This window comes from Manis pentadactyla, chromosome 4, assembly GCF_030020395.1.
Source record: "Manis pentadactyla isolate mManPen7 chromosome 4, mManPen7.hap1, whole genome shotgun sequence".
Taxonomy (NCBI): Eukaryota; Metazoa; Chordata; class Mammalia; order Pholidota; family Manidae; genus Manis; species Manis pentadactyla.
Genome location: NC_080022.1, coordinates 66,096,951 through 66,124,045, shown reverse-complemented (window position 1 = coordinate 66,124,045; position 27,095 = coordinate 66,096,951). Strand labels below are relative to the sequence as shown.

At 41.2% G+C, this 27,095-nt stretch overlaps 1 long non-coding RNA gene across 1 annotated transcript in view; it reads right to left on the bottom strand.

The window, feature by feature from the left end:
• Window positions 1-302: 302 nt before the first annotated feature.
• LOC118914917 (uncharacterized) overlaps window positions 303-27,095 on the bottom strand; it is a 44,637-nt gene continuing 17,844 nt past the window's right edge. The window contains exons 2-3 of the long non-coding RNA XR_005025800.2: window positions 19,058-19,258; window positions 303-481 (exon numbers count right to left, since the gene is read on the bottom strand). This is a non-coding gene — a long non-coding RNA (uncharacterized LOC118914917). The remainder of the gene's footprint in view (window positions 482-19,057; window positions 19,259-27,095) is intronic.

The following is a 27,095-nucleotide window of genomic DNA, read 5'->3' as shown; positions in this document are numbered from 1 at the left end:
TGTTGATGAAGCCAGCACATAATTATCTACCTTGCTACAAATTCTTTTTCTGACATTTTTAAAACCAATTTTGATGGCAAAAAACACTTTCTTTAATCTTTTTTGTACCCAGATCTGTTTTCTATACTAAGCACTGCACAAATAAACTACCCAAATCATTATTCTGATGCATTCTAAGTATTTTATGAAACTGCGCTGTTTTCTGGTCTTTCAATTAGACATACTCTAGCTGCCTTCCTTGTGGAGCCCAGTGTGAAAGGGGGAGTTGTGGCCCAAAGAGGGCCGCTGGGGGGAAGCTGCCTCGGTGTGGGTAAGAGAACTCACCAAAAGCAGGAGAGTGGCAGTGAGGGCCACATGCATCTGCACAGCTGCGTTTTCCTTTATCTTCAGAGAGGTGGCTCTTAGCTGCTGGCTCAACTTTCAGAAAGCTCCCCACTTTCCCAAGCCACCTGGATCAGCTCCTATTTCTGCATCTTGTTTCCTTTAGCAAAAAGGAAAGGAATCAATGTTGAAAAGCTGAAAATCAGGGTGAGTTGTTTTTTATCCTCAATGGAACATATCCTTCTGCTTTTGAGGGCAGAAGCAGAGGCTCTTAGATGCTTCATTATGAACCATTAATTTACTAAATTAAGCCAAAGGAGTGTTTGGGCTTCTTTCCAAATCAGACCCTGGCTCTGTTGAGGAGGAGGAAGATATGTGGGGTCTGGACTTTTTTGGCTTTTCAACAAAACATTGTTTTGTTTTTCAAAGAAATATCATTTTCCTGGCTATGATACAGAACACCTTATTTTATCAGTCTGGGTCAAGCAGCTCACCTTATGACCATTAATGGTCTCTGGCTTTTGCCATTAGAATGAATTGTTCAAGCAACAGTACTCAAAGATGAGGTCCTCAAACTATCACGAGCAACATTCTTTCATTCTTATTCAAAGAAACATGTCTTAAGTCTAGCATGAGCAAGGGTATTCTCTTAGGGTGATTTTCCAAATAGAAATCCATAGTTCTCTCTTTGTCTTACCCTAACAGTTCATAATGGCCTGTGCTTGAGAGGAGGCCAGCCACACTCTGCATCAGGAAAAGCTAATGGGGATTAAGGCAAGTGGGGGAAGCCATGTAGCTCAGTAGTTATTTCACACTGGCCCTGAAGTTTGCCCGTTCCCACATCTGCCAGTTTTGAGGTCAAGGAAGACAAATAATTTAACCTCAGAGTAATAAATACAAAGGATTTAGATATATATATATTTAGATATATAGTAATAAATACAAAGGACTTAGAACACAGTAAATGCTATAATAAGTATTAGTTTATTATTATTACAACCCTGGCTTTAACATGGATCTAAGCCAACATCAAGAGGAATAAACAGAGATCCAAGATCTAGCCTTCCTCCAGCTGAAGTGGCTGAGTCATTCCCCACACTGTTCACAGCCCACAATGCTGCTGCCTTCTTGCCAGCAATGCCACCACAGCAACATGAACACCCTTCGCCACCGCCCCCTCCAGCCTCTCTCCGTGTGCCCTCCATTGTCCTGGGGGGATCTGTTGCTCTCACAAATCAAAGGGAGGATTCTCTTTCCATCATTGTTGCCAAGTGTGGCCTTGCCCTCATCATTCTTTAGTAAATTTCCCATAAGTTTAGTCAAATAACTTGATAAAAGCTACCACCTGGCAGTCAGAAAACATTTGAGTGGCAGCACAAATAGACTGCTAAAAAGTCCTTTCCCACTGATTATAAATTACTGTTTCAGGAAAGGAATCAAGGCATCTTTTTATAAAATAGAAGCATGGTTGATATACAATATTATATTGGTTTCAAGTGTACAATATAGTGACTCAACAATCATATGCATTGTGAAATTCTCACCATTCGTTACCATCTGCCACCATACAAAGGTAACAATATTACTGACTATATTCACTATGCTGTACTCTTCATCTCTGTGACTTTGTTTTGTTATTAGAAGTTTGGACCTCTTAGTTCCCTTCACCCATGTAAGATAAATTCTAACCGAAATGAGCAGGCGACGAGAGGCAACAAAAGGCCAGGCAGTTTATTTGAGCACAATCCCAGGCAAGGTTCACCGGTCTGCACAGACACAGGTTGGAGAAGTTGTGCCCAGCAGGGCAGGCAGTGAGTTTTTAAAAACAGTAGGGGGAGGCAGAGCATAGATTTACAGCAGCATGAGGATTGGCTAGCCTAAGGCACCTTTTTCAGGTTGGGAAGGGGCAGCAGCCAGGGACTTTGGCACGTCATCAGTGTCCAACATGCTCACCCCTCCCTCTGGTGCCTCCAACCTTACCTTCCAGCCTTTTGGTTATAATGGGTGCCAACTCGATCTGGCTACTTCCAGCTGAGGAGGGGCAGCGTGGGTAGGGTTGAGGTTGGTGGGAGGCCAGAGAAGGCTTGGAAGGAATGGGTGAGTACTGATGTACCCACATGGTCTTGTGCACTTCTGTCCTACCTCTCTATTGGTGGCTGCAGGTTCTAGCAGATATGTTGTCTTCATCTCTCTGGACAGATATATCTAGCATGATCACCTAGGTTTTTCCCTGACTAGTACTGTTGTCCAGACGATGAGAGACAGACTGAGGCTTGTTTGTAGCAGGCAGCCTGGAGGAAAGAATGGAAAGATGAGCATTGGGCAGGACAAGGGGGTATCTTTCTTAGGAGTGAGAAGGTAGGTAGGTAGGAGAGGTGTCCAGGGGAACTTGAGATAAGAGAGTATAAGGGTTAGGGATGACCGGTTGAAGAGGGACTACAACTTTGTTGATTATCCACAGGTCTTGAACAAGCTGGTAGGCCCCCGATGGCTTCTTGACTGGAAGGATTGGAGTGTTACAGGGAGAATTAGTTGGTACCAGAAGCCTTTGGGAAAGAAGATGGTTAATGATAGGTTGGATGCTCTTGTGATGGACATGGGAAATAGGAAATTGGGGTCTAGAAGGAGAGGAGGATGGGTCCTTGAGGCAGATGAGGACTGGAGCATGATGGCTCGATACTACAGGAGTAGAGGTGTCTCAGTCTACCAGGTTAACGCCAGTCGACTGTACAGGAGGGTCTGTGGAGGCCTCAGGGCTACAAGTTATATTGGCTAAGACGATGAGTGAGCTTGGTTGGGGATGACTAAGAGGCAGGGAGATAGAGGCACCAAGCTTGGAGAGGAGATCTCTCTCTAACAAAGGGATGGGACATGACGGGATGACTATAAATGAGTGGGTAAGAGGTTGGCTCTCAAAAGTGTAGGATACCGGACCTGTTTCTAGAGGCTTAGAGGGGGTTCCTGTGACACTCACAACCAAGACCTGGGAAGGATATAAACGCCTGTGAAAGGAAAGTAAAACAGAGTAGGCAGCCTCCATGTCTACCATAAAGGAGATGGACTTACCGGCTACCCACAGCATGGCCCTGGGCTCAGCAAGGGTGATAGGGGTGTTTGAGTCTAGGCACCTTCAGTCTTCAAGTAGGCCCAGCAGGTCCAGAGGGGAGTCCTTCAGGGGCCTGCCTCCCACAAGACTCTGTCACAGGGGGATGACCTTCCCCAACTGGGCACTCTACTTTCCAATGACTTCTCTTACCACAAACTGGGCAGGGTTTAGTCAGCTTGTTGGTTGGGTTGGGGCATCTCTTTGCCCAGTGGCCTTCTTGGCCACACCGGAAGCAGGGTTACGAGCTCCGGACCGGTCTTTGGTGTGATGAGACCCCTGTCCTGCCGGCCGCAGGGCCACCGCAAAGGCTCGGGTTCAGGACACTGTCCTCTTCTCATGTTCTTTATCACAGGTATTAAAGACTTTAAAGGCCATGGTTACGAGGTCACAGAGTGGAGTCTGGCGTCCCTCTTCTGCCTTTTTAACTTACATCTTATGTAATTAATGCTTGTTCTGGTGAAATCTAGTTCTTTACTAGTTTAGGAGTAATAAAACAGTGACTATAAATGACAAAAGACTTACAAATGACAATAGGTAAAGATCTGATGAGAGCTTACTGTAAGACAGTTGACATAAGGAAATTCAGATATTTCTGTAACATAAAACATTCAGTAACAAAGTTTAGCATCATTCCCTTTGACAGTGCTTTTTAGGTAATTAAGCAGGTAATTTTATTTCAGATAAATAAGCCAAATTGGCCAAATATTTTCTCTAATGAGAAGAAATTCCTCTGCCATGTTCCAGGGCTCTCTGGAAAATATCAGAGCTGACTAGAGGTAAAAGCACCTTTTTGAATTTGATTTTGGGAAGCTGTTAAAGTTTTCTAAGGCATTTGCTAAATAGAATCATAAGTCACTATGAAACAATACTTATCTATTTAACTAGAATGACAATTAAAGATTTTAAAAGCAAATACAGAAGGTTACGCAGTTACTATCAAAGCTTAGCTTTTAGTTTTTTCATATTAAGATTTCATTATCTTAAATATTCAGACAACTCATTGAGATTTTAAGCATGAGAAACTGTTTTGACAAAACAATTAGAGAACACCTTGCAATCTTTCAACATTAAGAGCAGATGAACAATTAAGAAAACTTTGTCTTTTTAACTGAAAACAAAATTTTAATTTTGCTGTGTACTTGATACTGAGACTTATTTGCTTTAATTTTATATAGCATGACCATATTAAATTTTTCCACAACCTTTCTACAACTTTCTTTTTACATTGTGTTCTCCCTCTTAAATAAATAGCTGTACTTTAGAGCAATTTCTTTCTTTTACCCTCAACCAAATGAATTTCTATTCTTTATACTTTCTCTTATTAAAACACATCTTTTTAGCAAGTAGAGATGTTTTCTTCTTTAAGTAGCTTTAATTAGACCTCAAAACCATTAGGAACTTTAATTTTCAGTGAACACTGAGAAGTGGGCTATTGTAAACTATTGCACTAGCATTTTGTAGATTAACAAATTCATGAACACACTTTATAATTCCTGATACCATGTGCTTTACAGCATAATCTCTAAGCAAAAAATATGTCTACTTAACTTAGCAAGATTTCAAGATCCTAGGTCACTACAAAAATTTTCAGGCTGCAGGCAGGCACACACACTACAATACACAATTACTAAGATGTTCACTTGCTACGCCCAGCTCATCCACTCCCAACAACCATGCCAGACCACTTACAAAATGGCAGGTGTGGGGAGGGGTGTAGGGTTGGGAGAGAAAGGAGGCAGATCTGTGCTGGGAGGAGTCTTGTCCGTGGCTTCCAGAACCAGAGGGTGGAAGGAGCCTGTTCCAGTGAGGGAAGAGGGCAGTGAAGGCGGAAGGAGAGGGAGAGGGGGAGGGGGAGGTGCAGACACCGGAAGAGGAGAGGGGCAGGAAGGCGGCATGGCTGGGAACAAAAGACCTGAAGATGGCAGCGACACGGGGAGGACAAAGAACTTAAAGATGGTGGTGGAGAGGGGTGGGGGTAGTGAGCTGAGAGAGGTGGGAGGAGAAGGGGAACAAGATGGTGGAGAGACTGGAAGAGAAGGGGAACAAGATGGACATTGAGGAAGGGAGCTGGCCCCTGTGGTGGGCCTGGAAGAGCGGGAAGGGGGGTAGCCGAGATCCTCCGCCAAGTCCGTCAGAGAAGAGCCTCCCAGTAATAGGAGGGGTAGAGATCGGTGGTCCTTGGCGGAGGCCTGGGCTAACAAAACTTGGGAAGGAGTACACTTAACACACAGATCTGGGCAGGCACGCAAAGTCCAAAAAGCCTGCACATACGGGATTTCACTTCACTTTCCACTTCAATGGCAATAATTAGTTAAGTCAGCGAGGAGGCCAAAATCGAAAGTTCCCTCAGGGAGCCAGCAAGATTGGTTGTCCAAGGGATACTGAGGCCCAGCCTCAGAGCAAAGGAAGACTAGCTTCCATTTGCAAACTTCCCGGGACAAATATAGAGTAGCCATATTAGAAATGAGACACCGCAGCAGGGTCTGGGCCTCTGCTTTCAAGGGCTGGTTCCCCATGTCTGCATCACCCCCCAACTAATCCCACTGAGAGGAGCGCCCAGCAACCCAAGCCCACCAAGTCAGGGGAGACGTCCTGGGGCCTGGGTTAGAGATGTCTCCCCCACCACAGGGCCAGGGGCGGGCCGGATGCCCACAGAGGGTGGGCCAGATGCCCCAACCTGGATGTAGCTACGATTTCGGACAGACCAGGTGAAATGGAGTTAGGAAGGAAGACAGACCAGGGGAAACTGAGGGACTCACCAGAAAATAGTCCATGCAGCAGAGAGCAGGCTGAGGTCCTGGGTCGGGGAAGGAGGGGGCGGGGCTGCCAATGGCTGGTCAGGGCCCAGTGCTCATGCTCTTTCCCGGATTTTTCGGCACCAAATATAAGATAAATTCTAACCGAAATGAGCAGGCAATGAGAGGCAACAAAAGGCCAGGCAATTTATTTGAGCGCAATCCCGGGCACGGTTCACCAGTCTGCACAGACACAGGCCGGAGAAATCGCACCCAGCAGGGCAGGCAGTGAGTTTTTAAAGACAGTAGGGGTAGGCAGAGCATAGATTTAAAGCGGCGCGAGGATTGGCTAGCCCAAGGCACCTTTCTCAGGTTAGGAGGGGGCAGCAGCCAGAGACTTTGACACGTCATCAGTGTCCAACATTCTCACCCCTCCCTCCAGTGCCTCCAGCCTTACAACCCACTTTCCTCTCTCACCCACCTTCCCCATGGTAACCACCAGTTTGTTCTCTGTATCTTGATTTCTTGCTACACATCAGTATCATTAGGATTTATGTCTGCCCCCTAACATCACCACACTTTCATAAGTGTACACATGCACATACACACAGTCTTGAACACCTTACTAGAATTTTGGTCTCCTTAAGGACCAGTCAACAATTCCAAATTCTCTTTATGATATTCTCAGGGCACCTATCTAGTTCACAATGCAGAGAGCTCTGGAAACTGTTTGAGACATGCTAAGACTCTTGAGGTTGATGTTATAAATTATCCCCTTTCAGGAGCTACATGTAGATTTACTCAATTCTGAATTTTTTCTGATGTTTCCATGTTAGTTTCTTAAATTGTGGTCAAGGACCATTGGTATCAAAATCACCTGACTTGTTAAAAATTCACATTCCCCACATCAGCAGAGTCAGAATCTCTGGGAGTAAGGCTCAAATTTTTGAATTTTTATGAGCTCTTCTTTCTACAGACTGAAGTTTGAGAGCTAATGTTCTGCATCATTTTGAAATAAACATTAACTACATTACCAAGCATTATGTCTCTATCTGACCATTTAAATTGTTGGAAGCTATTACAGGGATCTTTAACATAAAATCCCATATACTATACTTTATTATTTAAAATATGCTCTTGTTATCCCTAGGGTAAAAAATGCCTGCAAGCAATGATGCTGGTCTCATCAGTCAATGAAAGTAAGTCTGTTTGCCTCCTCTAAGACCAAAGAATTGGTACAAATACACAACTGAAGCCCCTAACAGCAAGCCCAAACAGCCCATAGGGGTAGCCTAGTGGTTGGTTCATGAACCTTGCAGTCAGCAAAACTGGGATTCAAATCCCAGTATGGATGCTAATTAGCCTTATGACCTTCAATTTTCTTAATCTATGCCTCCATTTTCCCACCTGTAAGATGTAGATGCTAAAACTGACCTTACAGATTTCTTGTAAGAATTAAGTGATAAAATGTACATAAGTCATTTGATATAGTACATAGTGAGCACGTGTTAAAAAGCTGTTATTTCCAGATAAGGAACATTCCTGATGGATTCTGAAATAAACCAAACAGCTCTCACATGAACAAAGTCTTCAAAATAGTTAGTGAGTTACTTGGCCAGATGTTACTTTGCCTTCTTTCCAAAGAGGGTTATTTGCAAAGCACCATGGAACAAGGCAACATAAACCAAAATATCCAGATATTTTACCAAACAGCTCTAGCCCTAGGGAAGAGTCGAAGGTAAGGATGGCAAAGCCAAGGTATGAGATGGAACCTTCAAGGATGGGGTAGATTCATTCAACAAATAGTTATTGTCCAGTGCCAGTGACTTTTCAGAGATGGAAGTACAGCACAGAGCAAAATGGACAAAAATGTTTCCCTTATGGGGCTCCTACTCTAATGCAGGGAAGCAGACAATAAAGTTAAATGAAGTATAAAATATGTCTGATGGTGAAATGTGCTATAGAGAAGAATCAAGCAAGGAATGAGAAGAAACAGATTAGCTAATAAGCAGGTGGTTTGTCAAGGTAAAGCAGAAAAACCTATGCATTACTCCATCAAGAGCACCTCCCCTTGCCTAGATCCACAAATGAAAACAGGCAACACCACCGTTAATTCTCCATGACTATTTCTTGAATGAATGACATGCCTCAAAAGAAAACTAAAATCTCAGAAAATAAAGCACATTTTCCACAACTGTTTCAACTGGGTAAAGTCAGTATCTGGTCCATTTAAACTCAAAAGTCATTTTTGCATAATTCAGTGGCTCAGTGAGTGAAAGGATTAGAGCCTTTCAGGAAGAATGAATACCGCTCCATCCACAAAAGCTGACTACTCTAACACCTGCACCCTCTATAACAAGAGTCACAGTAGTGCCTGATTGCTCACCCATACCCAGCATTCTCCTGTGCACTTTATACTCATTTGAACCTTTTGGCAATACTGGAGATCCAGGAGATGAACTGCCCAGTAATGGGCCTTCTCTTTTAAATAGTGCCCTTCTCTGTTGAGAAGTCCATCCTTATCACAATTGCTGGGTCCTAAGTAGACTTCGGAGCAGTGACTCTGATTACCAATCAATCAGGTGCTCTTCAAATTGTCAAACACGGATGTTCACATCTTTCCACCCAGCTGCCAGTCTTTCCTCAGCAAAGCACTGTTTCTGAAAAACCCCCATCCAGATCCAGGACTTTTTATATCTTTCTCTGTCAGTCATTCTACCGATGTTTTCCAACATTCACTGTGTCCAAAAGTCTACATGCTATAAGAGGCCTCTATCCTCCAGGAGTTTATGGTCAGACCCTGAAAGAAGGCTCAACCCTTTAGAGTGAAACAAAGCAAGCACTGTGCTGCCACGTGCCCTGGGGTGCAAACAACAGGTGCAAGAGGGGACTGCAGCCCCAGGCACACATTTAAAGGCTGACTTTGGTTTCCAGCTTGGAGAACCTTCAAAAGGAGTGAGGACAGAGAAACCTGTGGTCAGGTGGGCAGCTGCTCGCCTCCGAGAAGAGTGAGGGGGAACTGTGCTCTGGCTACACAAACAGACACAAGAGGCAAGGGCCCAGAGTGAGCCCCGTCAGCAGCTGCTCGCCACAGGAAAACCCGTCACACACAAGGCCTGTTGGGCCCATGTTTACCCTACTGGATCTCCTTTTGGAGATTGTGGGTAAATTTGGGTTCCTATGGCCAGGATCCTCACTGAACTTAAACCACCTGATAATGTAACTGGCCTGTTGCTACGCTACCACTTCCACACCTTTAGGCGAAAAGCTATTTTTGCACTGTATAGAGAGAGAGCTCAGCCCAGTGCTCTGGGCAGAGGCAGAGACGCTAGTGCTCAACCTACCACCAGGAGAACAAGCCAGGTAATAAACCCTTTCACCCCAAAGAACACTTTACTGTCATTTTCTTTGGTCACACTGAATCCACAGTGAACTTGGTGGGGGCTGAAACCTATTGGTAAAACAAAATTTAAGAGCTGGAAATCAGTGATTCCAGAAAGTCATAACTAATGAAAACCCAAACCATAATTAAGAAAAATGATTAGATTTACCAGGAAAAACAAATTTCTGCAAAAGTAGTACTGTAGGGGTGGAGCCAAGATGGTGGCGTGAGTAAAGCAGCAGAAATCTCCTCCCAAAACCATATATATCTATGAAAATATAACAAAGACAACTCTTCCTAGAATAGAGACCAGAGGACACAGGACAACATCCAGACCACATCCACACCTGCGAGAACCCAGCGCCTAGCTAAGGGGGGAAGATACAAGCCCCAGCCCAACGGGACCCAAACTCCCCTCCCCCCAGCTCCCAGTAGGAGAAGAGAAGTCAGAGCGGGGAGGGAGAGGGAGCCCAGGACTGCTGAACACACAGCCCCAGCCATCCAGACCAGAGCGCAGACACAGTGCATGTGTGAGGTGCTGGATACTAGGGAAACAGGGCAGCAAGACCGGTGAGCGAGTGCCTGAGGCCGGCGCCGGAGAACAAACAAAAACGAGCAGCCATTTTTTTGTTGTTGTTCTTCGCGAGTGCTTTCTGGAAGTCTTAAAAGGACAGGGACCCCAATACTAGGGAAACAGGGCAGCAAGACCGGTGAGCGGGTGCCTGAGGCCGGTGCCAGAGGACAAAGAAAAGTGAGCGGTGTTTTTTTTTTTAATTATTTATTTAATTTACTTTTTGTTGTTGTTGTTGTTGTTCTTGTTCATGTTTTGTTTTGGCGAGTGCTTTTTGGAAGTGTTAAAGGGGCAGGGCAGGACACTTAGTCCAGAGGTAGGGAATCGGGGGATCTCTGGGCACTCTAACCCCCTGGGCAGCAGGTAGCACGGAGGCCCCTTACGGAGATAAATAGCCTCCCGGCTGCTCCACCTCCAAAAGGGCTCCACCATTTTGGAGCAACTGCCCAAGTCACACCACACCCACAGCAACAGTGGAGATAAACTCCATAGCAGCTGGGCAGGAATCAGAAGCCCTGTCTGCACGCAGCTGCCCAGCACAAGCCACTAGAGGTCGCTGTTCTCCCAGGAGAGGAAGGCCACAAACCAACAAGAAGGAAAGCTTTTCCAGCCGTCACTCGTCCCAGCTCTGCAAACTATTTCTATCACTGTGAAAAGGCAAAATTACAGGCAAACCAAGATCACAGAGGCAACGCCAGAGAAGGAGACAGACTTCACCAGTCTTCCTGAAAAAGAATTCAAAATAAAAATCATAAACATGCTGACAGAGATGCAGAGAAAAATGCAAGAGCAACGGGATGAAGTCCGGAGGGAGATCACAGATGCCAGGAAGGAGATTACAGAAGTGAAACAAATTCTGGAAGGATTTGTCAGCAGAATGGATAAGATGCAAGAGGACATTGAAGGAATTGAAACCAGAGAACAGGAACGCATAGAAGCTGACATAGAGAGAGATAAAAGGATCTCCAGGAATGAAACAATATTAAGAGAACTGTGTGACCAATCCAAAAGGAACAATACCTGTATTATAGGGGTACCAGAAGAAGAAGAGAGAGGAAAAGGGATAGAAAGTGTCTTTGAAGAAATAATTGGTGAACATTTCCCCAAACTGGGGGAGGAAATAATTGAACAGACCACAGAAATACACAGAACCCCCAAGAGAAAGGATTCAAGGAGAACAACACCAAGACATAATAATTAAAATGGCAAAGATCAAGGACAAGGAAAGAGTTCTAAAGGCAGCTAGGGAGAAAAAGGTCACCTATAAAGGAAAACCCAACAGGCTATCATCAGACTTCTCGATAGAAACCCTACAGGCCAGAAGAGAATAGCATGATACATTTAATGCAATGACACAGAAGGGCCTTGAACCAAGGATACTGTATCCAGCTTGATTATCATTTAAATATGATGGAGGGATTAAACAATTCCAAGACAAGCGAAAGCTGACGGAATTTGCTTCCCACAAACCACCTCTACAGGGTATCTTACAGGGACTGCTCTAGATGGGAGCACTCCTAAAAAGAGCACAGAACAAAACACCCAACATATGAAGAATGGAAGAGGAGGAATAAGAAGGGAGAGAAGAAAAGAATCTCTAGACAGTGTATATAACAGCTCAATAAGCGAGCTAAGTTAGGCAGTAAGGTACTAAAGAGGCTAACCTTGAACCTTTGGTAACCACGAATTTAAAGCCTGCAATGGCAATAAGTACATATCTCTCAATAGTCACCGTAAATGTGAATGGACTTAATGCACCAATCAAAAGACACAGAGTAATAGAATGGATAAAAAAGTAAGACCCATCTATATGCTGCTTACAAGAAACTCACCTCAAACCCAAAGACATGCAAGGACTAAAGGTCAAGGGATGGAAAAACATATTTCAGGCAAACAACAGTGAGAAGAAAGCAGGTGTTGCAGTACTAATATCTGACAAAATAGACTTCAAAACAAAGAAAGTAACAAGAGATAAAGAAGGACACTACATAATGATAAAGGGCTCAGTCCAACAAGAGGATATAACCATTATAAACATATATGCACCCAAGAGAGGAGCACAAGCATATGTGAAACAAATACTAACAGAACTAAAGGGGGAAATAGACTGCAATGCATTCATTTTAGGAGACTTCAACACACCACTCACACCAAAGGATAGATCCACCGGGCAGAAAATAAGTAAGGACACGGAGGCACTGAACAACACAGTAGAACAGATGGACCTAAAAGACATCTATGGAACTCTACATCCAAAAGGAACAGGATATACATTCTTCTCAAGTGCACATGGAACATTCTCCAGAATAGACCACATACTAGCCCACAAAAAAGAGCCTCAGTAAATTCCAAAATATTGAAATTCTACCAACCAATTTTTCAGACCACAAAGGTATAAATCTAGAAATAAATTCTACAAAGAAAACAGAAAGGCTCACAAATACATGGAGGCTTAACAACATGTTCCTAAATAATCAATGGATCAACGAACAAATTAAAATAGAGATCAAAGAATATATAGAAACAAATGACAACAATAACACAAAGCCCCAACTTCTGTGGGACGCAGCGAAAGCAGTCTTAAGAGGAAAGTATATAGCGATCCAGGTACACTTGAAGAAGTGAGAACAATCTCAAATGAATAGTCTAACATCACAATTATGGAAACTGAAAAAAGAAGAACAAATGAGGCCTAATGTCAGCAGAAGGAGGGACATAATAAAGATCAGAGAAGAAATAAACAAAATTGAGAAGAATAAAACAATAGCAAAAATCAACAAAACCAAGAGCTGATTCTTTGAGAAAATAAACAAAATAGGTAAGCCTCTAGCCAAACTTATTAAAAGAATCAACAAAAATCAACAGAATCACAAATGAGAACAGAAAAATCATGACAGACTCCACAGAAATACAAAGAATTATTGAAGACTACTATGAAAACCTATATGCTAACAAGCTGGAAAACCTAGAAGAAATGCACAACTTCCTAGAAAAATACAACCTTCCAAGACTGACCAATGAAGAAACACAAAAGTTAAACAAACCAATGCGATCAAAGAAATTGAAACAGTAATCAAAAAACTACCCAAGAACAAACCCCCGGGGCCAGACGGATTTACCTCAGAATTTTATCAGACACACAGAGAAGACATAATACCCATTCTTCTTAAGGTTTTCCAAAAAATAGAAAAGGAGGGGATACTCCCAAACTCATTCTATGAAGCTAACATCACCCTAATACCAAAAACAGGCAAAGACCCCACCAAAAAAGAAAACTACAGACCAATATCCCTGATGAACGTAGATGCAAAAATACTCAACAAAATATTAGCAACCCGAATTCAAAAATACATCAAAAGGATCATATACCATGATCAAGTGGGATTCATCTCAGGAATGCAAGGATGGTACAACATTAGAAAATCCATCAACATCATCCACCACATCAACAAAAAGAAAGACAAAAACCACATGATCATCTCCATAGACGCTGAAAAAGCATTTGACAAAATTCAACAACCATTCATGATAAAAACTCTCAGCAAAATGGGAATAGAGGGCAAGTACCTCAACATAATAAAGGTATATGATAAACCCAAAGCCAACATTATACTGAACAGTGAGAAGCTGAAAGCTTTTCCTCTGAGATCGGGAACTAGACAGGGATGCCCACTCTCCCCACTGTTATTTAACATAGTACTGGAGGTCCTAGCCATGGCAATCAGACAAAACAAAGAAATACAAGGAATCCAGATTGGTAAAGAAGAAGTTAAACTGTCACTATTTGCAGATGACATGATATTGTACATAAAAAACCCTAAAGACTCCACTCTAAAACTACTAGAACTGATATTGGAATACAGCAAAGTGGCAGGATACAAAATTAACACACAGAATCTGTAGCTTTCCTATACACTAACAATGAACCAGTAGAAAGAGAAATCAGGAAAACAATTCCATTCACAATTGCATCAAAAAGAATAAAATACCTAGGAATAAACCTAACCAAAGAAGTGAAAGACCTATACCCTGAAAACTACAAGTCACTCTTAAGAGAAATTAAAGGGGACACTAACAGATGGAAACGCATCCCATGCTTGTGGTTAGGAAGAATTAATATAGTCAAAATGGCCACTCTGCCCAAAGCAATATACAGATTTGATGCAATCCCTATGAAACTACCAGCAACATTCTTCAATGAACTGGAACAAATAATTCAAAAATTCATATGGAAACACCAAAGACCCCAAATAGTCAAAGCAATTCTGAGAAAGAAGAATAAAGTAGGGGGGATCTCACTCCCCAATTTCAAGCTCTACTGTAAAGCCATAGTAATCAAAACAGTTTGGTACTGGCACAAGAACAGAGCCACAGACCAGTGGAACAGACTAGAGACTCCAGACATTAACCCAAATATATATGGTCAATTAATATTTGATAAAGGAGCCATGGACATACAATGGTGAAATGACAGTCTCTTCAACAGATGGTGCTGGCAAAACTGGACAGCTACATGTAGGAGAATGAAACTGGACCATTGTCTAACCCCATATACAAAAGTAAACTCAAAATGGATCAAAGACCTGAATGTAAGTCACGAAACCATTAAACTCTTGGAAGAAAACAGGCAAAAGCTTCTTAGACATAAACATGAGTGACCTCTTCTTGAACATATCTCCCCGGGCAAGGAAAACAACAGCAAAAATGAACAAGTGGGACTATAATAAGCTGAAAAGCTTCTGTACAGCAAAAGACACCATCAATAGAACAAAAAGGAACCCTACAGTATGGGAGAATATACTTGAAAATGACAGATCCGATAAAGGCTTGACGTCCAAAATATATAAAGAGCTCACCCACCTCAACAAACAAAAAACAAACAATCCACTTAAAAAATGGGCAGAGGAACTGAACAGACAGTTCTCCAAAAAAGAAATACAGATGGCCAACAGACACATGAAAAGATGCTCCACATCGCTAATTATCAGAGAAATGCAAATTAAAACTACAATGAGGTATCACCTCACACCAGTAAGGATGGCTGCCATCCAAAAGACAAACAACAACAAATGTTGGCGAGGCTGTGGAGAAAGGGGAACCCTCCTACACTGCTGATGGGAATGTAAATTAGTTCAACCATTGTGGAAAGCATTATGGAGGTTCCTCAAAATGCTCAAAATAAACTTACCATTTGACCCAGGAATTCCACTCCTAGGAATTTACCCTAAGAATGCAGCACTCAAGTTTGAAAAAGACAGATGCACCCCTATGTTTATTGCAGCACTATTTACAATAGACAAGAATTGGAAGCAACCTAAGTGTCCATCAGTAGATGATTGGATAAAGAAGATGTGGTACATATACACAATGGAATATTATTCAGCCATAAGAAGAAAACAAACCCTACCATTTGCAACAATATGGATGGAGCTAGAGGATATTATGCTCAGTGAAATAAACCAAGAGGAGAAAGAGAAATACCAAATGATTTCACTCATCTGAGGAGTATAAGAACAAAGGAAAAACTGAAGGAACAAAACAGCAGCAGAATCACAGAACCCAAGAATTGTCTAACAGGTACCAAAGGGAAAGGGACTGGGGAGGATGGGTGGGTATGGAGGGATAACGGGGTGGGAAGACGAAGGGGGGTATTAAGATTAGCGTGCATAAAGGGGGGGTGGGAGAAAGGGGAGGGCTGTGCAACACAGAGAAGACAAGTAGTAATTCTACAGCATTTTGCTATGCTGATGGACAGTGACTGTAAAGGGGTTTATATGGGGGACCTGGTATAGGGGAGAGCCTAGTAAACATAATATTCTTCATGTAATTGTAGATTAATGATAAAAAAAAAAAGCAGTTCCTGTGTGGTGACCTCCACTAAGTTCTTAACAGTGGTATGAAGGGCATATCAAAGTGTGGGCAAAGGGTCTGTTTGTGTTTATACAGAAGGTCAAAGCCTAATTTGGCTACCCAGAAAATGAACTAAGATACGATATGAAGAAGAAGTTCCAACATCAACATACTCTGGAAGAGTCATTCCAGAAGATGATCATCAAAAAACGTCAACAAAGATCCTGGTGCTCTTGCAGTTGTAGCTGTATTCATCCCACTGGTTCCTGGAATTGCCATTGGAATGAAGAAGGAGATATCTAAGCTGGCCTGTGCATACAGTAAAGCAACAAATTTGACTGCATCTATACTGTTGGAACTCAACCAAAAATTAGGAGAAGTGCAAGTTGCAGCGCTCCAAAATCTTGAGACTACAGACTATCTGCTGTTAAAAGAACATATGGGATGTGAACAGTTCCCAGGAATGTGTTGTTTTAAATTGTCTGATTTTTCTCAAACTATTCAAATTCAGTTAGACAATATCCATCATATCATAGATAAGTTTTCACAAATGCTTAGGGTGCCTAACTGGTTTTCTTGGTTTCACTGGAGATGCCTGGTAATTGTAGGTCTGCTTTGGTTATGTAACTGTATTCCTATTATGTTAATGTGGGTGCGCAATTTAATTAGTAGTTTAAAACCTATACATGCTTAAGTTACTCTATAAGAAGTTATGTCAAAGAAATAACCAATCTTCCCATGTTTTCTTCCGTCTGCTACCTCTATAGCTTTTCTTCTTCCTTCCTAATTACAACCCTTAAATAGAATTCGTGCCTCATATCCAATTTACCGAGTATCATAATTCTTCCAAGTGGTAGAGATACCTCAAGACAAATGTTGGGCATAAAACCCACAAGGCATAAATCTGCAAAGAAATAAAAAGCTAACCTTTTCAAACAATATTGCTTCTCTCTCACTTACCAACTTTACATCTCCCTGTATGGCCCCGGAAGATGACTGGTTAGCCAGAGACGGGTAAGATTCCTCAAGGGAGAAACAACCTAAGATAGGCACAGTTGCAGGGGGGCCATCAGGTGAGAAATTGGGGATCAACAGAGGTGAGGCTTAGAACCTCACCCCCCCCCCTGTTTTGAGAGAAATCTTCTGCATCTGTGGATGTTTTGTTGCCCTTGTCTAGCTTGGATTAATACTTAGCCTATAGGCACACACCTGATCATCTACATTTGCTTTCTTACAGCACTAAACTATGTTTTCTACCTTTATCTTACATCTACCTACCACTTCAGCATTTTATTGAAGAAGAAGAACGAAGAAAAAAAGAAGGAAGAAGGAGGAAGGAGGAAGGAAGAAGAAGGAAGGAAGAAGAAGGAAGGAAGGAAGAAGAAGGAAGAAGAAGGGAGAAGAAGGGAGAAATGTGGGATTCACATATAAATCAAGTATAAAAATCAAACAAATATTCATATTTGACCTGATTGTTTATAGTTCATAATGCATGATCAAAACTGAAAGTTTCTGTGATGACTGCCCTTGTACTATTCACCATGTAAGAACTTATTCACTATGTAAGAATTTGTTCACCATGTAAGAACTTGTTCTTTGTGCTTCAGAAGATCGGAGACTGATGAGAATTAGGATTGGGGTAGATTAATGATTGTGCATCGAGTCCCCTGTACAGAATTTTATTGTTGTTAACTGTTAACAATCATTGGATCAATAAATATGAGAGATGCCCTCTCAAAAAAAAAAAGTAGTACTGTAACCAGTTCTGGGAACAAACAGTGCCTGTGTCATATTTTTTTCAGTGTTTTAAAAGGAAAGCAGCAGCAGTTAGTGAGGGAATGGAGACACAATGCAAACGCAGAGAGCAAAACTTCAGGCAGGGGCCTCAGGTATGGGCCCAGTTGCTGATCTGTGTTGCTCCCTGGCTTAAACCCTGCTGTGGGCTCCCCATTTTCCCTTAAATAAAGTAGGAAGTCCTTCACCTGGCCTATAAAGACTTGCAAAATCTGGTCCTCTCCTTGGCTTTATCTCATCATTCACCTACTCCCTTCATCCCTTCTGAGCTTCTCTCAGGTCCTCACAGATGCCTTATCCCCACGGCCAAATGGGTCATTGCGTGGAAAGCACTTCTCCCCCACTCTATCTTCATCTGACTGGTACCTACTCATTCTTCAGATCTCAGCTTAAATATCTGGCCCTCTAAGAGGCTTTCCTTACCCTGGTCTAGATTAGAGCTGCTTGCTCTGGTCTCATAACTCCCACATTCCTTCTCTCATAATACTCATCAGCTTTGTAATTAGTATTGATTTATTTATCAGTCTTTCCTCTTAAATAGAGACCTTTGTAGGTACTCATAAATACCTGTTAATCAGTTGAAGCAATACTTATTTTGTTACCTTGGTTCCTTCTTTCTTTCTGAATTATAAATTGCAAGAAAAATAACATTAGGCAACACATGAAGAGGGAAGAGAAAGGTCAGTTCTCGCCAGTGGTAGCCCAGCAACTGAGGCTTTATGATCACTCCATACCTTTCCTCTTTACTGTGTGCCCCTCCCAAAAAAATCTATATAACTATTTTCCTCCTCACATACTCCTACACCCAGGAAACATTATCTTTCCCTTTTTAAATTTATTCTCACTTTATTCATTTGACAAACATTTATAAAGCAACTTCTGTGTGCCAGGCACTGACTCTTTCAAATGTTTGTCATTTTCAACATCTTAAAACTGATGATTTGGGAGCTGACTATACTAAAAATGCAGAAATAAGCAAGAATTTTATTTCAGGAGGTACAAACATTGTTAAGTCTATAAAAATATATTTAGTGAAACCTTAAAAGAAAGTTAGAAATCCTTGAGTTGATGGCAACGGAAAAACCAATTCAAATTGACTTAAGCCCATGACTTCACTGGCTCATAAATGTCTTAAAGGCCAGAGGTTGTTTCAGGTGTGGTTTATTCCAGAGCTTCATAGGTCACCAGGCTCCAGCTCCTGTGGGATTCTCTGGGCTCTGTACAGCTTCCCTAGTGGAGGCAGGAATTCCAGATCTCATTCTCCCACCATTCCAGAACAGGAGAAGCTCTTTACTCACCTCTCATAAAAGAGAAAGGAAGGCTTCTTCCCAGGACCCAGGGCTAAAGGAGTCTTCTCCCCTCGTGGCCTGAATGGAGCCAGATGCCCATCCTGAAGCAGTTGCCTCATCAAGGGAAGGGTTCAGCCAGTCAGGATCCACCTCTGGAGCCAGAAATGGTGTCCATTCCAGCTGCAGAGCTGAGCAAAGTAGAACCTATCCCTAGAGGAAAAAAACAAAGGCTGTTGGAGAAATGAAAAAAGTAGAAACCAAATGTCTCGCCTGAGGGTTTCAGCTCCGGGCAAGTTCACTATGGATTCAGTGAGACCAAGAAATGACAATAGAATGTTTTTGGGGTGAAAGGGTTTATACCTGGCTTTATTCTCCCAGCAGTAGGTTGAGCAACTAGAATTATGCCTGCATTCAGCAGTTTGCAGCTCTGCAATCCTCCTTGCTCTCTGCCTCTGCTCAGAGTACTGGGGAGATCTCTTTATATAGTGACTCGGTCAGTAATAGCTTATTGCCTACCGGTGTGTAAGCATTAGCCTAGGAGTAAGCCAATTACATTATCAAGTAGTTTAGGGTCAGGTGAGGGTCCTGGCCATAGAACTTCTATTTTCCCCACACCAAAGAAAAAATCAGCAAGTGCCTGTTACACAGCTGAATAGACTTTTCCAAAGCAACACACAAGTTTTTCTACCACTATAGAATCCCCAATTCTTAGAGAGGAGGAATTAGAGAGCCCAGTCCAAGTCCCTCATATTGTAGCAATTAAGGCTGGGAAAAATGAAGTAACCTAACTCAGTTTACAAAAAGTTAATGCCATGGAAAACAATATAACCCAGGTGTTTTCATTTTTTATCTAAGATTTCTTCTCGCATGTCAGTACTATACAATCAGGGAAAAATCGGACTATATGATGTGTCATTTCTGTTTCAGAAACCTCAACTCTCTTTCCAGAATGAGACCTTGCAATCCTACTGCCAGGACAAAAGCCTGTTCCAAGAATTCTTTTCTACGTAACCAGACCTTCTGCAAACCACTCTCCATACAGTGAAGAGAAGCTAACTTCTTCACAGAGTCACTGATCCTTCATTTCAGGACTCTGACCTGCCTCTCAAGTCTGGCATCAATATGAATTATCCAGTGTTCTTTAATTTTAAAGTATGTAAGATTCTCAGTGTATCGTATTTAAAAATGAATATCCCTGGGATCCATCCCCCAGATATACTGATTATCTTTATTTATTATGAGCCTCTTGAGTGATTTTGAAACAGAAGATACAGGGACTTTGAGAAGCACTCTCCTAAGATCCACATGTTCATTTAAGTGTTAGAACTATCTACACTGTCTATATCTCACCTCAGCACCAGTTTTGGACTCTACAAACCTTCATGCTTGGGCTAATTCCTCAAGCCTCCTGACAAAGGAAGTTGGAATTCAGACAGCAGAGGATCTACTGTGCATGATTGTTCGCTTTAACTTTTGAATGTGCCATCCCCAGAGGCCCCATCCCTGGGTACTGCATACCTAGTGGAACATCTTAGATGCTTTACCTTGGCCTTTTGGCCAACTACTTGCTCAGACTCTGATTTATTTACATTACCACTGGGACACCATGTTTGCCCACCAATATCTGGAATTCAATCATTCTGTTATCCTCCTATTTAATGTCCCTACTCAGCCAGGTTTGGCTCCCAGTTCAATCCCTCCTCACCTAGTCCATCCAAGTATAAATTACTGACTGGGTCTCCTCCAGTCCTCTGAAATCCCAGTCCATGGCCATATTTTCTTTATCTAAAATCCTATAGCACCAAGTGTCCACATTACTCATTGACACTTGCTATGTGTAGCCCTGTTACCAATATCCTATTGCCCCAGCAAGATTGTAAATTAATATTACTGAGTATCTGTGGGTTAAATAATCATATAGACCCTAACTTTGGGAGCACAAAACAAGAAATTTATAGTAGTAAAGGTGAAGGTCCAGAGAAACCAGTATTGCCAGAAACATCAGGCTTGGAAGAGATGCTAGAATTTGCATTGAGTTCTCAAAAAGAAAGAGGTATTAACCATCAAAATAGTATTTCCCATTTATTAAGGACCAATTATGTGCCAGACACCAAAATGTCTATATTATGTCTGTCCTGCCAACGGGTTTCAGCCCCTGGCAAGTTCACTATGGATTCAATGAGACCAAAGAAATGACAATGAAACGTTCTTGGGGTGAAAGGGTTATACTCAACTTTATTCCCATGGTGGCAGGTCAATCACTAGAATCCCGTCCATTCGGAGTCTACATGCAGCAAGCTAGTGTCTGCGTCTGGGCTTCTCTGTCCCCACAGCAGTCTCAGTCTCTGTCCTCGGTGCTGCCACCATTCCAGCCTCATCTTTTCTCTGCTCTCCCACAGCCTTGCAGCCATACCACCATGTCGCCCAGAGCACTGGATGGAGCTCTTTTTATAGAGTCAGTAAAAAAGTATTGCCCACGCGTGTATAGTGAATTAGCCAACCAGGGCCAGGTGAGAATCCTGGCCACAGGAACCTTCACTTTATCCACAATGTCTTTCTTCTAATCTTCACAACCATCCTTTGAAGAAACTGAGGCTCAAGGAAGTCCAGAAACTTTTCCAAATTGAAAATAGCTAGAAAGTGAAAGAGTTGAGATAATAATTCAGGCTGACTCCAAAGCCCATGGTCTTTCTACTAAGTCAAAAATTGAGGAAATAATTATCACCACCTCCTTAATTTTAAAAGAGCTATTAATGGAGCACACTATCCCCTCAAAATCTTTATCACTTGGAAATTTCCAACAGGTTCAAAAATTTGTAAGAAAGGTGAAGTTTCTCGGGAATCATCTGTAGAGTTGGGTATACAGAGCAATAAGGGAAAAATTTCTTCCCAACAGCAGTGTTCATTCCTCTGTTCAACTCAGTGGTACTAAACATAGATCCAAATGAACTCTAGACATTTTTATGTTGTTTTCTCTTTGGAGAATCTGACTTATGCTTAATAGGACAGGAAAACAGACCACTGAACAGACTGCTGCATGGAGGTTCATCCTAATAAGGATTTATGGTTGAGCTTCTGTAGTTTCTGTGTCTGCTTAAAAGATTCCCGCAGCCCCTTTCCTAATTGCAGGGATTGTTCCCAGCATGAACACAGGATGACCAGCCCTAGTTAAAGAGTACTTAAGGTCATGCTGGCCAGAATGCTCACTTGGCATCCAGGCAGCTTCAATGGATGCCAAGCATAATTAATTGATGCCAATGGGAGTTGTGAGCTTGTGGTAAGGGCACCACAAAGGCTGGAAATGGACCCAGCATAGCTGCAGACCTCACACTCTCTGGTGCTCCAGCTGCTACATGGAACTGTGAAGAAAGCTTTGGGTTTGGTCTCACAAGCCCAGGTCCACGTCTATGGGCACTTGGGTCTTGCTAATCTTTCTGAGACCAATCCCTTATCTGTAATTGAGAAGAATAATCCCAATACTCATTATAGAGGGTTTTGTGAGGCTCAAATGAGGCAGTAGTATGGGCACACTCCATAAAGACTGGAACTAGGTTAAACACCCCCTCATGCCCTCCTGTAGCCATCTGCACTTGCCCTACAAGCATCTAGCATATTTTAGTTATTAGCTCTTCATCTGTCTTTCTTTCCTGGGCTGTACTTACCCTAAGAACAGGGACTACTATCAATATTGCTTACCACTGTTTCTTAATATCTACCACAGTTCTGGGCACATGGTTGGTGCTCAATAAATACATGTGAGATGAGTGGATAGAGGAGAAACAGTCCTATCTAGTGTTCATTTCTTTTGTGAAAATTTTATACCACAAATCCCATATCATCATTGCTGTCTTAATTTATGTCAGCTATTGGCAACTTTGTTTCACTTTATAACTGTTATTTCAGACACAGAGGTGGCCCTCAAGAAGTGTATAGTCCAAAGAAAATAAGACATCTATAAATGAAAATTCAAATAACAACAAACACAGTAAATACCATGTCTAACAAATTCTCCTTCTAATTTCAGCTTTCTCAAAGAATTAACCTCTGGGGTAATTCCCAATATCTTAAAACTGCCAGTTTCAATATTTGTAGACTATGAGCTGCTTATATGACCTGATGGACTATTTTAAAAGAAAATTCAATTGTGTAGAAATCCCAGACTTTTCTTCTCAGAGGAGTAACTATTTCCTGATAGCTCTAAGAACTAGAAGTAAACATGTCTGGGAAGGTATGGAGGAGGGGGCAGAAGTTGGTCAGAGGATGCTTCTGTAGTTCCCAATGAAATATCTCATGGAAATAAAGATCCATAGTCAAAACTTAAACGTAGGCTCTATCACAACTGATCTGGACACAGTGAAAATAAATTGGGAAGTATAGGTTCAATGCACCACATTTTTAGTACTTTGAAATTTCAAGTGTTCTGTCATCTACTTTTTTTTTTATGTGGAACAAATATGCAGACTAACCTAATAATGTAAGCAAGCCAGCAGGGGTTTCTTTTGAAAGGTATTTTTCTCTGTGATAGGTCTACAGGGTAGACCTGAGGACAAGGGCAACATGTGGCTCATGGAAGCTTGGGGACACTTCTGGCAGAAAAGAGTTGAATAGAATCTTTGTCACTATTGGGAAGGGTAAGCAAGAAAAGTTGAATGGTGAAAACAAGAGCTAGGAGGTCTAATAAAAAAGGATTTAAAAGTTCACCTGCATTCATTATCCAAAAAATAATTTGGAGATTGGAGTTCAGTATTGCCTACCTGCTAAAAGTTAATTTTAAGCCTTTAGGAATTAGTGCCTATGGCAGACACCTTGCGGAGTATACCAGATGCTGAAACTTGTCCCTCAATGGTTAGTCTCCCCTTTGTCCACAGTGGAGCACAAGACCACCAAATATAAAGACTACATTTCCCAGGCTTCCCTGTAGCTATATGCTCACATGACTAAGTTCTATCAATGGGGTATAAATAGAAGAGCCACCTTAGCAGCTTCTAGGAACCTTCCTTAAGAAAGACCTGGTGCGTATTGTTAGCCTCGTCATCTTTGTTTCTCCCTCCTTTCTTCCTCCTGAAACAAAGATGCTTCCATCTGGAGGCTGTGGACCACATTCTTGGAAGGGAGGAGCAGTGAGCTAAAAAGAGCCTGCAGCTCTAAAGACTTAAAATCAGTACTCCAGCCCTGGACTGCCCACCTTCTGACTTATCTGAGAAACAACACACTTCGATCTCAATGAAACCAGTATTATTTAGAGGTTTTCTGTCATTGCTGAACCGAAGCATCATTTATATTCAAGGTTAATAAGAAACAGTTCCCAACTTTAAGAAGTTTCATAAGCTTTGAGAAAGATATGCATGGTATTTACATAACTAAATTTGTGTAAAGCATAAAATTATGAGTGTCACAAGATCAAAATATTGTCAGTAAGTATAGGAACAATAAAGAAGATAAATCACACTGAAGAGAATGAGAGAAGGAATCACGGTTCAAGTGACACTTGAGATGGGCCCTGAGAAAAAGAATAGTATTTTTATAAATGAAAATGGGGAGAAAAACAAAACAGACAAAAAGAAGAGCATTACAAAGGCATGGATGTAGAAAACCATGGACTTTATTCAAGCAAGTTTAGGTGATTCAGTGTCATGAGAGCACAGGCTGTAGATAGTGCTCCTTACTGACCACCTAAATGCTCTCTTTCTTTTTCCTACTTCATTTTTTCCATGACATTTGTCACTATCTTATTAACACTCTATTATTATATTGACTCTACATTATCTGCTGATTTCACTATCTTATTAACACTGTATTACTATACTGACTATGTTATCTGTTGATTTTCTAGAAGTAGAATTGCAATTCTCAAACTTTTTGGTCTCAGGACCCATTTACATTCTCAAAAATTAAGGGCCTCAAAGAGCTTTACTTTACATAGGATAAATCTATAAGTATTTATTGAAATGGGTATAAAGTTTCAGTTATGTAAGATGAATAAGATCTAGACATCTGCTATACAACATAGTGCCAATGGTTAAGAACATTATATTGTGCACTTAAAATTTTTGTGAAGAAAGTAGATTTCATGTTAAGTGTTCTTACCATAAAAAAGGGGGCAGGAGGACATTAGAAACTTTTGGAAGTGATAGATATGTTTATTACCTTGATTGTGGTGCTGGTTTCATGGGTGTATGCATGTATCCAAACTCATTATATACATTAAACATATGAACTATATTTTATATCAGTTATACCTCCACAAAGCTGTTTTTTTTAAAACCAAAAAATTTTAAGTTGATAAGTGTTTAAATATTTATTAACTTATTTTAAAATAACAAAAGTAAACCCATTACATGTTAATGTAAGTAACATTCTTATGGATAAAACTTTTTCAAACAAAATAATGAAAAGTGTAGCTTATCTTTATATTTTTGCAGTCCTCCTTAAACCTGGCCCAGTAGAGGTCAGCTGGATTCCCACATCTGTTTTCACATTCAATCTGTTCTGATATCACATGTCAGGTAGCCTCTGGAAAACTTCACTGTACACACATAAGAAAAGAAAGTGAGTATGAAAATGACAACATCTTAGTATTATTATGAAAATAAATTTTACTTTGCAGTCACCCTGAGAGGTTTTGGGAGCTCCTTAGTGTTGCCTGATTACATTTTGAGAACCACTGAACTAGAATGTAAACACAGTGAGAGCAGATACTATGTTTATTTCACTGTTATATTCATAGCACCTAGACCTGGCACATAGGAAGCACTCAATACTACTCGTGGAATAAATGTATGAACATAAGGACATATTGTGAAAGACACTTAGTGCCAAGAATTGACTTAGTAGACAGTGGAGAACCAGTAGAAGTATTTGGGCAGGAGAACGCAACAACTGATTAACTGGCCACACCAAGGAGGAAGGGTTGGAAAGCAGGGCAACTCAGAGCCAGAGGAACCAAATAGGACACTCTTGACCCTACTTGTGGCCAGAAATAGTGGAGTTCTGAAGTAGGGTGGAAACTGTACAAGTGGAAAGAAAACAGAAGTGAGAAATCACTGGATGCAGTGTACTAGCCCTCAACTAGAAATCCATGAATCTAACCAGACTTAACTGTCCATGTGATGTTCACTAAGTCAGTCAACTACTTGTACTATTATACTTTCCTCATCTGTAAATAGAATATTGTATTAAATGTGAATTTAATACAATAAGTTTAATAACTATCTTTCCAATGACTCTTAAAGTAATTTGCAGATGACAGTTATGTCACCAAAATATTAATTTTAAATGTTACAAAATCTTAATTCTCTATTGTTAATTATTCCTGCATTTACTGGTGCTAAAACTAGTCATTAACTTTTTTTTAAGTAATATTAGAGAATCAGTATTAAATTTCAGTGTTAGAGTACTTGCTTCAGGGTAAAAATATTATTTATTAAGGAGACCTTTTAACTTATTTATATCTCAAGCAATTCCTATGATGTAGTTGTTGTTTTCCATAATTTGCCAATCAGGAGATATTAAGAAATACACTCAAGGTTGCACATCTTGGAGTAAATAACAAAGTCAGGAGTCAAACTGATACCTGATTCTAAGACCTAATACATATGGTCTTCCCAATGTATAAACACTACCTCAAAGAAATTGAGATACCATTCAAATCTGAGTATGTTATCAGTTTGGAAGTCTAGACTGACAAGAAGAAAAACATGGCACATGTAGATCGATACCCAAAATATATAAAGACCTCATAAAACTGAACACCAAAAAAAATAATAATCTGACCTAAAAATGTGCAGAGGACCTGAATAGACATTTTTTCAAGACCCACTGATGGCCAACAGGCACATGAAAAGATGCTCAACATCACTAATCATCAGGGAAATGCAAAATCAAAACCACAATGAGATACCATCTCATACCTGTCAGAATGGCTAATACCAAAAAAACAAGAAATAACAATATAGGTGAGGATGTGAGGAAACCCATGTGCACTGTTGGGGGGACTGTAAGCTGGTATAGCCACTAAGGAAGACTGTGGAGTTTCCTTAAAAAATTA